The 13,598-nt window shown below is 47.6% G+C and overlaps 1 protein-coding gene across 1 annotated transcript in view; it reads left to right on the forward strand.

Annotated features, from left to right (window-relative positions):
- The first annotated feature begins 4,008 nt into the window (after positions 1–4,008).
- The window catches only part of LOC116967225 (phytanoyl-CoA 2-hydroxylase interacting protein), a 32,638-nt gene continuing 23,048 nt past the window's right edge, over positions 4,009–13,598 (forward strand). The window contains exon 1 of the mRNA XM_033013673.1: positions 4,009–4,184. The gene's annotated coding sequence lies outside the window, so the exon portion shown is untranslated. The remainder of the gene's footprint in view (positions 4,185–13,598) is intronic.

The raw sequence follows: 13,598 nt of genomic DNA on the forward strand, positions 1-13,598 counted from the left end.
GCTTGGAGTGCATACTGTCGTTGTGTCCTTGGGCAAGACACTTCACCCACCTTTGCCTGTGTGTCAATGTGTGTCAATGTGTGTGAGTGATTGGTGGTGGTCGGAGGGGCCGTAGGCGCAGATTGGCAGCCACGCTTCCATCAGTCTGCCCCAGGGCAGCTGTGGCTACAGAAGTAGCTTACCACCACCGAGTGTGACTGAGGAGTGAATGAATAATGCGATGTAAAGCGCCTTGAGTATTAGAAAGGCGCTATATAAATCCCATCCATTATTATATCATTATTAAAGATTGGGGGGGGGGGAAGTCAGTCACCCCTAAACTAAACGAAAGTAAACTAAACTAAACTAAGTACTGTTATTAGTATTCAAGAAGGAACTGCAGATGCTGGAAAATCGAAGGTACACAAAAATGCTGGAGAAACTTAGCGGATGCAACAGCATCTATGGAGCAGGGTTTGAAGAAGGGTTTTGGCCAGAAACGTTGCCTATTTCCTTCGCTCCATAGATGCTGCTGCACCCGCTGAGTTTCTCCAGCATTTTTGTGTACCTACTGTTATTAGTATCTGCTTAAGCTACCTCCACCGGCAGATCATTGCATATGCCCATCTAAGTGAACCATCTAGGCTACACCAGTACACCAATGACCCCATGGACGTCCCTGGCCAGGTCCTGCTCCGAAAGCAGTGGGCAACCCTCAACCGCTTGAGGACAGGCATCGGACGCTATGGAGTAGCGATGAAGATGTGGGGCCTCGTGGACCAGCGAGCGCTTCCTGCGAGTGTGGGGACCCAACACAGACAGTGGAGCACATCGTCACCAGTTGCCCCAAACACCGGCCACCGAATGGTGAACGAGGTCTGATTGACCTGGACGATGGCACATTAGAGCTGCAGGTCTAAAAGACATATGACAGAATCATATGCCCAACCACCCTCTGAGTGAAAATGTTGCCTCTCAGCTTCCTATTAAATCTTTCTCCTCTCACCATAAACCTATGTCCTCTGGTTCTTGATTCCCCTACTCTGGGTTAAAGACTGTACATTCATCCAATCTATTCCTCTTATGATTTTGTACACCTTTATAAGATCACCCCTCAGCCTCCTGCACTCCGAGTAACAAAGATGTATTTTAAATTCCACGTAACTTAAAACAGGAAGAGATGAACTTTTTTCACACAGAGAGTGGTGAATCTCTGGAACTCCCTGCCACAGAGGGTAGTCGAGGCCAGTTCATTGGCTATATTTAAGAGGGAGTTAGATGTGGCCCTTGTGGCTAAGGGGATGGAGAGAAGGCAGGTACGGGATACTGAGTTGGATGATCAGCCATGATCATATTGAATGGCGGTGCAGGCTCGAAGGGCCGAATGGCCTACTCCTGCACCTAATTTCTATGTTTCTATGTTTCTATGTAAGGTAGACACAAAATGCTGGAGTAACTCAGCGGGACAGGCAGCATCTCTGGAGAGAAGGAATGGGTGGCGTTTCGGATCGAGACCCTTCTTCAGAAGAGTCTTTTCTTCAGAAGGGTCTCGACCCCGAAATGTCACCCATTCCTTCTCTCCAGAGATGCTGCCTGTCCCGTTGAGTTACTCCAGCATTTTGTGACTATCTTCAATTTAAACCAGCATCTGCAGTCCTTTCCTACAATGGGAGAGGTAAAATTGACAATGTTTTTGAGGTAGAGTTTCAGGTACGGACCAAAGCAACACTGGCAGAAAGCAGAAATAATCAGAGCTAACCTTGGGAAATGGATACTAAGGTTATAATATACTGAGGCATAATATACTTCAGCTGAGGGGAAATGGAAACACAGGGGTTAGCAACCTATTGGAATTGTAGGGGGATGAAGGTGAGACTACGCTACTGAATCACATTTGATCTATCAGCATTGCAGTAGCTTCAACAGCTTGCAGTCACTGGTTGGTGGAACGATGCTCCGATGCTCTCCCTTTCGCCAGGCAGCGAAGCCATCTGCTGCACTATCTGAGCAGTTCACTCAGGTAGATCCCCAGCTCCATCCAAACAACAAAATTACTGCAGAGGATCTAAATCGAACTACCAGGAATGAGCAGGTTAACCTATGATGAGCGTCTGTTAGAAGAATGAGGGGGGACCTCATTGAAACACAGAACGGTGAAAGCCCTGGATAGAGAGGATGTGGAAGGATGTTTCCACTAGTGGGAGAGTCTAAGACTAGAGGTCATAGTCTTAGAATTAAAGGACGTACATTTAAGAAGGAGACGAGGAGAATTTCTTTAGTCAGAGGGTGGTGAATCTGTGGAATTCTTTGCCACAGAATGCTGTGGAGGCCAAGTCAGTGGATATTTTTAAGGCAGAGATAGTCAGATTCTTGATCAGTACGGGTGTCAGAGGTTATGGGGAAAAGGCAAGAGAATGGGGTTCGGAGGGAGAGATAGATCAGCCATGGTTGAATGGCGGAGTAGACTTGATGGGCCGAATGGCCTAATTCTACACCTATTCCTATGACCGTATGAACGAGAAGTGCGAGTCAGGCAGAGAAAAACATGCTTGAAGAGAGGCCCAGTGGTGCAGCGGGTGGAGCTGCTGCCGCACAGCAACAGAGAACCCGGGTTCGATCCTGACCTGGGGTGGTGCTTGTGTGGAGTTTGTCCGTTCTCCCTGGGACCTCGATAGTTTCCTCTGGGTGCTCTGGTTTACAGTTCAGTTTATTGTCACGTGAACTGAGGTACATTGAACAGCCTTCTGTTGCGTGCTATCCAGTCAGCGGAAAGACTGCGCCTGATTACAATCGAGTCATTTGCAGAGTTGCTGCAGGAGTAGGCATTTAAGAGTGTGGAGCGTAGATCGGCATCTGTGGCCAGCGCGCACATAGTCACATGGGCTGGGCTTCCTCCCACATCCCATAGATGTGAGAGTTTGTAGGTTAATTAGCCTCTGTAAAACTGCTCCTAATGTGTAGAGAGTGGAGGAGAAAGTGTATAACAGAGAACATGTGTGAACATGTATGGTCAGTGTGGGCTTCTATTCTGTATCTTTCAATTCAATTAAGGTGAAGGGGAAAAGATTTAATCGGGATCTGAGGGGCAATTTTTTTTTGTGGGCCAATTGGCTTGGTAAAATTGTAATTTGTCCCTTGTGTGTGTGTAGGATAGTGTCAGTGTGCGGGGATCGCTGGTCGGCACGGACTTGGTGGGCAGAAGGGCCTGTTTCTGCACTGTATCTGAACTAAACTAAATCTATTGAATCTGCTGCCGGGTTGGTGGTGGAAGCTGACACGTTGGTGGTATTTAAGAGGTGTTTAGATGGGCACCTAGATATATGCAGGGAATGGAGGGATAGGGATCTCGCACAGGCAGAGGAGATGCAAGTTTAACTTGGCATCCTGCTCGGCATAGACATTGTGGGCCGAAGGGCCTGTTCCTGTACTCAGCCCTTCCATGTTTTACCTATGGCCTGTTTTCTATTGGTTAGGGACTCATCTAACGGTCTCACCATCTTATGGCACCCATTCCCAATATTAGAGATATCTACCAGATCCCCTCTGCCTCAATAGAGCCCTGGTCTACGCTTTGATGAAGGGCTTGGAGTGGCCTGTCTATCCTTGCCCATTGACTACTGAGGAAACACACATTTGGACCTTTAATCTTCAGGGTCTCGACCCGAAACGTCACCCATCCCTTCCCTCCAGAGATGCTGCCTGTCCCACTGAGTTACCAAGCAGTTTTTGTGTCTATTTGGATCTCTAAGATGGACCAGCAATATTTTTTTTGGAGATCACATCTTTCTTTAACAAAGACTGTGGTGGCCACGCTAATATTGGTTGGTTTGGCCATCGCCAGCTGGGAGGGGACGGGAGGGGAGGGGAGGGGAGACAGGCGCTGGGAAGCATACGCTGAGCGGGGCTGTGTACCTGGGGAGGCGAAGTCTCCCCGGAGACACGGCGAGTGTTGGATTCTGCAGCGGATTGACGTCGGATCAGCTGTTGCCAGGAGGCAGGTCCACCGAGTACAGAGCAGCGTCTGAGGCGGAGGGAGAAGGAGATGCACTTGGAATGAATTCAGCCAGCGCTACCCGCAACCCCATCACAAATTAAATAGACAGAGAGAGAGAGAGAGAGAGAGAATAACATCAGTTGAACGACGGGCAGCTGCGATTTTGCTTGTCGATTTCCATTGAAGAGTTAATAGGAAGCTGCAATTTCAGGTAGGTGCATTGAGGAATATGCTTCACAGCCGGTTGATGCGGGAATTCATTGCAGGGGAAGAGGGGATGGTGGCTGCACAAGGGTCGTTGTACAATGTAACCCCCCACACATCCCCACCCTCGGCCCGGCTGGGGCTCAGAGGGACCAGGGGGTTGTGCTTGGAAAAGGCTCCTTGTGCCAATCGAACACCCACCGCCCCTTACTGCACCCTTCACAACGGGAGGGGGGAAGACGATGGGCAAGGGATGGGGGTGCAGGGTGCAAGTGCCACCCACGGTCCTCTCCCCCCTTGTAAAAGCAGAGGGGTCGCAAGCAGAGGGGGGGGGGGGTCGCTGACAGTCGCTGACAGTCGCTGACAGTCGCTGACAGTCGCGCACAGCGGGCTAGCCACCCATTTTCAGCACCTTGGACAGAGGTCCCCACTGACTCCCACTGCCAGTGCCTCTGGCTCGGGATAGCAGACACGACCCGGAATGGCCGCCCGGGCTCCGAGCACGGATCCTAGCTGAAATAAATCAAACTCATCCGCAACCAGAGAGCAATAATTACATGGTTTATCTCCCCCCCCCCCTTTAATTCCCGCTGCGGGTATGAGATTGAGCAATATTATTATTATAATTATCATTTTTTGCTGCCTTATTTTATAAAAATCTATTTGCGCGGCTACTTTGGTGCTTGTTGTAGGCGGGAGTATCAGTGTGGGGAATGTCACGACCGGCAGAAAGCAACACTCCCCCCCACCCCCCCCCCCCCCCACCACCCCCACCACACACACACACATACACCACACACACACACACACACACACACACACACACACACACACACACACACACCACACACACACACACACACACACACACCTACACACACACACACACACACACACACACACACACACACACACACACATACTGTGCTTCCGTCCACACCGAGAGCTTTTGTTTCTGCTCTTCACCATCAACACACATCCCAGTCTCAACACCCCCCCCCCCCCCATCTTTGGCCAGCGCCAGTCACGGGTGAAATCCGTGCAAGAGATTGTCATCTTGGGAAGTTTACCGAGGGTCGAGGGGTCTGTGGTCAGGCATCAGGGGCAATCTCAACCCCCCCCCCCCCCTCATCCAGGCCGCCCAGAGTGGGGGGAGAAACGTGTAGCAGTCATGGGATGTGCTCATGTAATAATCTATTTGGCATACAACCTTCATCGCCTCCACAAGTGCCACCAACATACACTCAATGTATTTGCTGCTGGACGTATGTGTCAGAGTGGTGGTAGCAAGGGCTGGCAGGATTAGCATAGTAGCCATATGATAGGAAGTGGAGGCTGAGAGTCCCAGAGTAAAGCAGCAGGGAATCAGGCCCTTTGGCCCGACTCATCCATGCCGAACAAGATGTCCCATCTAAGTCATGGGATCATAATTATTCAGCACGGAAACAGGCCCTTCAGCCCATCTCATCCATGCTGACCAAGATGCCCCACCCACACAAGTTCAATTTTCCCATGTCTGGCCTATTCTCCTCTAGACCTTGTAAGAAGGAACTGTAGATGCTGGTTTACACCTAAGATAGACACAAAATGCTGGAGTAACTCAGCAGGACAGGCAGCATCTCTGGAGGGAAGGAATGGGTGACTTTCCAGATCGAGACCCTTCACGAAACATCACCCATTCCTTCTCTCCAGAGATGCTGCCCGTCCCGCTGAGTTACTCCAGCATTTTGTGTCTATCTTCGGTTTAAACCAGCACCTGCAGTTCCTGCCTATACCTATGCACTCCTTTCACCATTTATACTTGGCCTCCGCTTACTCCTGAGAAGATTGCTGCCTTTCATAGATACATAGATACATAGAAAATAGGTGCAGGAGTAGGCCATTCGGCCCTTCGAGCCTGCACCGCCATTCAATATGATCATGGCTGATCATCCAACTCAGTATCCCGTACCTGCCTTCTCTCCATACCCCCTGATCCCTTTAGCCACAAGGGCCACATCTAACTCCCTCTTAAATATAGCCAATGAACAGGCCTCAACTACCCTCTGTGGCAGAGAGTTCCAGAGATTCACCACTCTCTGTGTGAAAAAGTTTCTTCTCATCTCGGTCCTAAAGTATTTCCCCCTTATCCTTAAGCTGTGACCCCTTGTCCTGGACTTCCCCAACATCGGGAACAATCTTCCTGCATCTAGCCTGTCCAACCCCATAAGAATTTTGTACGTTTCTATAAGATCCCCTCTCAATCTCCTAAATTCTAGCGAGTATAAGCCAAGTCTATCCAGTCTTTCTTCATAAGACAGTCCTGACATCCCAGGAATCAGTCTGTGAAGTTCCTTCTCCATTTTGAGTGGTTGAGCCTGTGATTACCAAGAGTTGATGGGGGTGTTACATCTTTTCAAGGGTGTTTGGAGATCATCTTTGAAGCATTTCTTCTGCCCTACCAAAAATTGCTTGTAGTGGCTGAATTTGGCATCGAGTGATGCCATATCCCTGGAGCCTGGTGTCAGTCATGCTAATCTCATGCCTGATCAAGTGTGACCAGGTGCTTGATGTTGTTGTACTAGCTGGGAGAAGGCAATGATTTTGGTTTGTAGACAAAAGTGCTGGAGAAACTCAGCGGGTGCGGCAGCATCTATGGAGCGGAGGAAATAGGCAACGTTTCGGGCCGAAACCCTTCTTCTATTCTGCCAGTAGATCTCAAAGGATTTTACAGAAGGTCTGAGATGTCTGATGTAGTTAAGCCCCTGTCCCACTTAGGAAACCTGAATGGAAACCTCTGGAGACTTTGCGCCCCACCCAAGGTTTCCGTGCAGTCCCCGGAGGTTTTTGTCAGTCTCCCTACCTGCTTCCACTACCTGCAACCTCCGGCAACCACCTGCAACCTCCGGGAACCGCATGGAAACCTTGGGTGGGGCGCAAAGTCTCCAGAGGTTTCCGTTCAGGTTTCCTAAGTGGGACAGGGGCATAAGTCCACATCTTGGATGTGCAGAGGGGGGCAGGGATCATTGCTCAGCGATAGACACAAAAAGCTGGAGTAACTCAGCGGGACAGGCAGCATCTCTGGAGAGAAGGAATGGGTGACGTTTCGGGTCAAGACCCTTGGGTCTCTCAACAGAGATGCTGCCCGTCCCGCTGAGTTACTCCAGTTTTTGTGCCTATCTTCGGTTTAAACCAGCATCTGCAGTTCCTTCCTATACATTGATCAGAGATCATGGGTTCTGTGCAAGGTTTGATGTCTTATAGACAATAGACAATAGGTGCAGGAGTAGGCCATTTGGCCCTTCGAGCCATTCAATGTGATCATAGCTGAGCATCCCCAATCAGTACCCCATTCCTGCCTTCTCCCCATATCCCCTGACTCCGCTATCTTTAAGAGCCCTATCTAGCTCTTTTTTGAAAGCATCCAGAGAACCTGCCTCCACCGCCCTCTGAGGCAGAGAATTCCACAGACTCACAACTCTCTGTGAGAAAAAGTGTTTCCCCATCTCCGTTCTAAATGGCCGACCCCTTATTCTCAAACTGTGGCCCCTGGTTCTGGTCTTGTCTTCAGGTAGCCTCTACATCAGCTGGCCAAGCAATGTACTGATACTGATACACAGTCTCACATGCTCAATCTCATCAACATCTGTCTTCATTCAGAAGTGGCTCTTCAAGATTAATTGATTGATTGAAAGATCCAGCTCTGAAACAGGCCCACCGAGTCTATGCCAACCATCGATCACCCATTCACACTAGATTTCTATTATCTATGTTAAGCAGTTCACATCTTCTCGTGCCTCGCTGTAGATTTATCTTACTGGGAGGCAACGTATGAGTGTACACAAGTCAGGGCAATGATACAGTGTGGAAACAGGCCCTTCGGCCCGACTTGCCCACACTGGCTAACTAACATGTCCCAGCTACACTAGTCCCACCTGCCTGCTCTTGGTCCATATCCCTCCCAACTGTAACACACAGTAAGGTTGATCTTCACACTCTCCCCAAAAACATGCACCAGTGTAGTGAGCTGTAGCACATCGAATGCAAACAGAACTGTGATTTAGCAGCAAACTGGTCAAACCAGACAATAAAATGGCTGAATGAAACATTGTGTGTGATAGGCAGCTCTCCGCTGCCTCTGGCCCATGCTGAATCAGTGGTTCGACTGTACAAACTGATCTATCTGGCCTGACACTGCAGTTGCTCCCTCCCCTCACCTCTTGAGGCAGGGACTATTGCAACATTTATTTATTTATTTAATATTTTATTTTATTAGAAGTAAGTACAGTCATATGGCACCAAAGTGCCTAATATATATTTTCATAATACATTTTATGTACAACTTCTTTTTTTTTTTTTGTTACACTGAAAAAAGATTAGAATAAGAAAAAGAAGTTAGATAGTAAAGGATAGAAAGATGTGAAATATATAGTGTGTGAAAAAAGAAAACGAGTAAATGAAGAAAGTTGAGAGAGAAAATAGAGAAAATAAAATAAAATAACAAAGAAAAGGAGATCATTATTTATAATCTTGACCAACCCTCGTCCAGTCCTGAAACAGTTATTTTTTACAATTGTGTTGCACCATATGATTCCAAAAAAACGACGAACGGAGACCAACTCGTTATGAATTGGTCTGATTTATCCATTAGGAGGAATCGCATTTCCTCAAGATGAGCGGTGTCCAACATACTTGCAATCCACATTTTAAGCGTTGGTATTGATGTACCCTTCCAAAATTTAAGAATTAATTTTTTTGCTATTATTAAACCATAGTTAAGGAATAGATTTTGAGATGTGTTATTGCAACATTTATGAGACACTTAGACAGATACATGCATGGGACAGGTTTGGAGGGGTATGGGGCAAACGCAGGCAGGTGGGACTAGTGTACCTGGGACATTGTTGGTCGGTGTGGGCAACTTGTGCCGAAGGGCCTGTTTCCACGCTGTATCACACTATGAACTGATTACTCTATCCCCACCTACCTCCTTCCCCCTCCTCTGCCGCCCCTCCTCCCCCCTTTATCCCTCACGTTTGTTCGCCCTCGTTCTCTCCACTCTTCCCTCCCTCGCCCTCTCGCTGCTCGATTCTCGAGGAGAAACAATGGACTTTCTCTCCATTTTCTCTCCAGTCTGTTGCAGTTCTCCCGTTACCGTGGGAACCCCAGTGTGGGCTGACCAACTCATAAATAGTTTTTTATCATGACAGGAGCAAACAGGTTTTTGGACTGATTTATATCCGGACATTTGGAGGGCAGGTATTGCATGAAAAGTCAAGAAGTTCAGAGGAAGAGCAGGCCATTTGGCCCATCGATGCTGTCCGGCCATTCAATACTAGCTGGAGACACGACTGCTCCTGGTACCTGATGATATTGCAAGGTTTTACAAAAATAATCAACTGAAAGCAATAAACAGGCAATTATTGCCCACAGCGACTATATAAAGATGAATTGTGTACAATTTGTTTCCTCTCCAAGGGTGGCGAATCTCTAAATTTTCCAGCACAGAATTTGTGGGGAATTGCTCGCTGCAGGAGATTTACAGAGGAGGGAGATAAAATATTTGTGAATTGGGAGCTTACATGGAACTGGCAGAGGTGAGGAGTTGAGATCTCGGGCAGATCAACCATGATGGCGTTGAACGGTGGGGGCAGGATCGAGGGGCCTTCTCCGTGTGATCTTGCATCTGGAATTTGCTTCTGCCACCACCGTTCAACTCTTGTCCAGCCTGGCCCGAGCAAGAAGATGCAGATGGTGACCATACATGATCGGTGGGAGGGCAGAGTCACAGGGCTTAGGGCTGGAGAACCGTCTCATTCCACCAACTCCCAATCTACCTCATTGCAGAGCAGACATGGACTTTTTTTTTAGCACCAGCCATGCTCACAACCTCTGCAGGGTTTGGGCAATGTTCTGAAGCTTGGCCAATGTCTAGAACCACTCGTTTGGTGATGGTAATTTTACCTTTTGGGATTGACATAGGAGGGTTCCTCTGTGCAATATCTGGCCACATTATAATCCCACTGGACACCACTCACACTGCCGATATCCACCAACCAGCAACAAACCAAATAACCCAGCAATCCGTCAACAAGTCTTAGTTCAATCAGAGTTGGATACCAGGGGTGACACATTCATTCTGTGACAATCTCACAGCCCCATGCCTTTCTTTCAGACCCTGGACTGGCTGAGAAGGTCCCTGAAGATTTTGTACAACTGTGTTGATCATGAAGTCTCTGGGCCCGGAAACAGGCCCTTCATCCCACTGACTCCCAGCTAACCATCAGCCACCCATTTACACCAATTCATCCCTTTAGCTATTCTAATCTCACCGAATTGAGAACACACACATGCCCCGCCAGTAATATCTCAGAATTTTAACCTTGCTCCATCCACACTCAACTGTAAATAATACAGCAATTTTAAAAAAATACCGGATTATCTCATATTCCAACCTTTTTGTCGCATCTTCTGCCAGATATTAATGATCAACTTTGGTTTGCATGTAAGGTTTCCATGAGAACGCAGCCAATTCATTTGCTTTGTGGATAATTGTTGCCGCATATCCCCAGCTCGAGCGATTATTAGGGAGACCATTTAAATTTGACTGCGTCTTTTTAATCGCGAGGCTCCAGGGAGTGCTGAACATTGTTTGCTAATTCTGTGATTATACGTCTGAAATTCCGTCACGTTAAATAACGTTTATTCGGGGTGTTTGAGGAGGGGCAGCCTGGCGCGGTCTCCATGAAGCACGTTGGCAGATGTTTGAGATCAAGAAGCATGTATTCCCGTGTCTAAGCTCAAGAGGTCGATGCAGAAACTGGTTAAAGACAAAAGCTTGGATGGAAAACAATAGCATTCCTTTTAAAAGAGGACATTTTGCAAAGCCACGCGTACAGAGGTATCAAAGGTTGCAGGGAGAAGGCATGAGAATGGGAAAAAACAGATCAGCCATGGTGGAGCAGACTTGATGGGCCGAATGGCCTAATTCTGCTCCAATGCCGTATGGTTGTGTGAGACTGAAGGGGTGCTGCGCTCTCCAAGGTCCTGCAGTCTGAATGACAAATGAAGACCCTGCATCTGCAACTGAATGTAGAAGGTCTTGGGTATCATGTCAAAGAATACAGGAGTATTCTGGCCTAATTCTGCTCCTATGTCGCATGGACTTATGGAGAGTAAGGTTATGTATATTTACTCAGGAGGATACAACTGAATCAAGGATTACAGAGCAACTCAGACCCATGTTAATGACTTACCTTCCATTCTTACTTCTTATAAAATGCTGGATGATTTAATACAAAAGGCTATTTGCATTTATATAGCACCCTAAAGCAGTATCACATCCCAAGGGAGCTTCCGAGTAATGTACACCAATAAAATGTAATTTAACTCCTTCGTCGAAGAGAAGGAGATATCCGTGCCGAGGAGAGACATTGGAGTTACAATCTCAAAGGGGTTAGACTTTAACGGATGAGTTTCAGGAGGAAGGAGGGGTCGTGAGGTTTGGAGGGGGAGGGGGCAGAGAGTGGAGTCCTAAAGATGAAGTAAGGCCTCGCTTTCAATGGCGGAGGCAACTAAAGTCTGTGTTGTACAAGGACATGTCAACAAGATGACAAAACAACCAGGAAGAGTTGAGGGACTGGAGAACATTACAGCAACTGGGAGGAATAAGGCCATGGAAGACTTGAAGACATGGATGGATATTTTTCCCTGTTCCCACCAGGATGCAAACCCATTTCTCCCTTTGCCCTTCCCCCCTGTTCCCTTCCGCATATATTCCTTCACATTCCACCTCTCTTCTCTCCTCATCTCCTTATCTCACCACCTTTTGTCTTTTTATCTCTGGCATTTGTCCAAACATCTGCTTATCTAACTCCCCCCCCTTCACCTGTATCCACCTGTCACCTGCCAGGCTTTGTGCCCCCCCCCCCCCCCCCACCTATCTTCCAGCTTTCATTACCCCTACTGCAATCAGTCTGAAGCCCTGTCTCTTAATGTCGCCTATACACATTCTCCAGAGATACTGCCTGACCTGCTGATTTACTCCGGCAATTTGTGTGGCTTTTAAAAAATCATAACTTTGCTAGATTAGAAACTAATGTAGCTTAAAGGGCACTGGAATGACACGCAAGCCTAACACTCTTCGTGTTATAATAAAATGATCCATTGCTCACCCTCCTCTCTATACATTATATTAAGCATCTTACATTGGCGACTTTCACATTATGATTTTATAATTTAATTTTAAAAAATGCAGTATACAATTGTCACCTTCATTAGAGGGACACAAGGAATTGCAGATGTATGGAGTCTTGTGCAAATGCAAAGTGCTGGAGGAACTTTGTGGGTCAGGCAGCTTAAGTGGAGGGAATCGACAGGTGACGTTTTGGGTCAGGACCCTTCTTCTGTTTCTCCTTAATTCTATCTTCTGGCCCATGTTGGGGGCGTTGTGGGCTTGGGGGAAGGGAGCGCTGGCAGCTGAGGGAGGATGTGGGCGGCTCAGCTGCCGAAATATTGAAATTAATAGCAGAGAATGTAAAGATATGAGGTTAATGAAAGAGAGCGCAGAATGGGGATGGGAATGAAATTCTCTGATCATATCTTACTTCCACCATCAAGCTGAACAAAGAAACATAGAAACATAGAAAATAGGTGCAGGAGTAGGCCATTCGGCCCTTCAAGCCTGCACCGCCATTCAATATGATCATGGCTGATCATCCAACTCAGTATCCTGTACCTGCCTTCTCTCCATACCCCCTGATCCCTTTATCCACAAGGGCCACATCTAACTCCCTCTTAAATATAGCCAATGAACTGTGGCCTCAACTACCTTCTGTGGCAGAGAATTCCACAGATTCACCACTCTCTGTGTGAAAAATGTTTTTCTCATCTCGGTCCTATGGGAACACTTTGGGAACTCCTAAGATCATGGCGGGAGCCATCGTAAAGCAATATTCCTTCTTCTTCTTAGCTCATAGAACGTAGAACAGGAACAGGCCCACAATGTCCATGGCAAACAAGATGCCAAAGGAAACTAATCTCATTCTTAACCCTCCATTCTCTTCATATCCATGTACATATCCCAAATCCTCTTAAATGCCTCAATTATATCTGCTTCCACCCACCCCACCCCGGCAGTGTGTTCCAGGCACCCACCACCCTCTGTATAAACAAACTTGCCCCGCACATCTCCTTTAGACTTTTCCCCTCTCACCTTAAAGCAATGTCTTCTAATCATAGAGTCATACAGTGTGGAAACAGGCCCTTCGGCCCAACTCGCCCAAACCAGCCAACAATGTCCCAGCTACCCTAGTCCCACCTGCCTGTGTTTGGTCCATATCCCTCCAAACCTGTCCTATCCATGTACCTGTCCAACTGTTTCTTAAACGATGGGATAGTCCCAGCCTCAACTACCTCCTCTGCAGCGTGTTCCATACACCCA

Source organism: Amblyraja radiata, chromosome 39 (assembly GCF_010909765.2).
Source record: "Amblyraja radiata isolate CabotCenter1 chromosome 39, sAmbRad1.1.pri, whole genome shotgun sequence".
NCBI lineage: Eukaryota > Metazoa > Chordata > Chondrichthyes > Rajiformes > Rajidae > Amblyraja > Amblyraja radiata.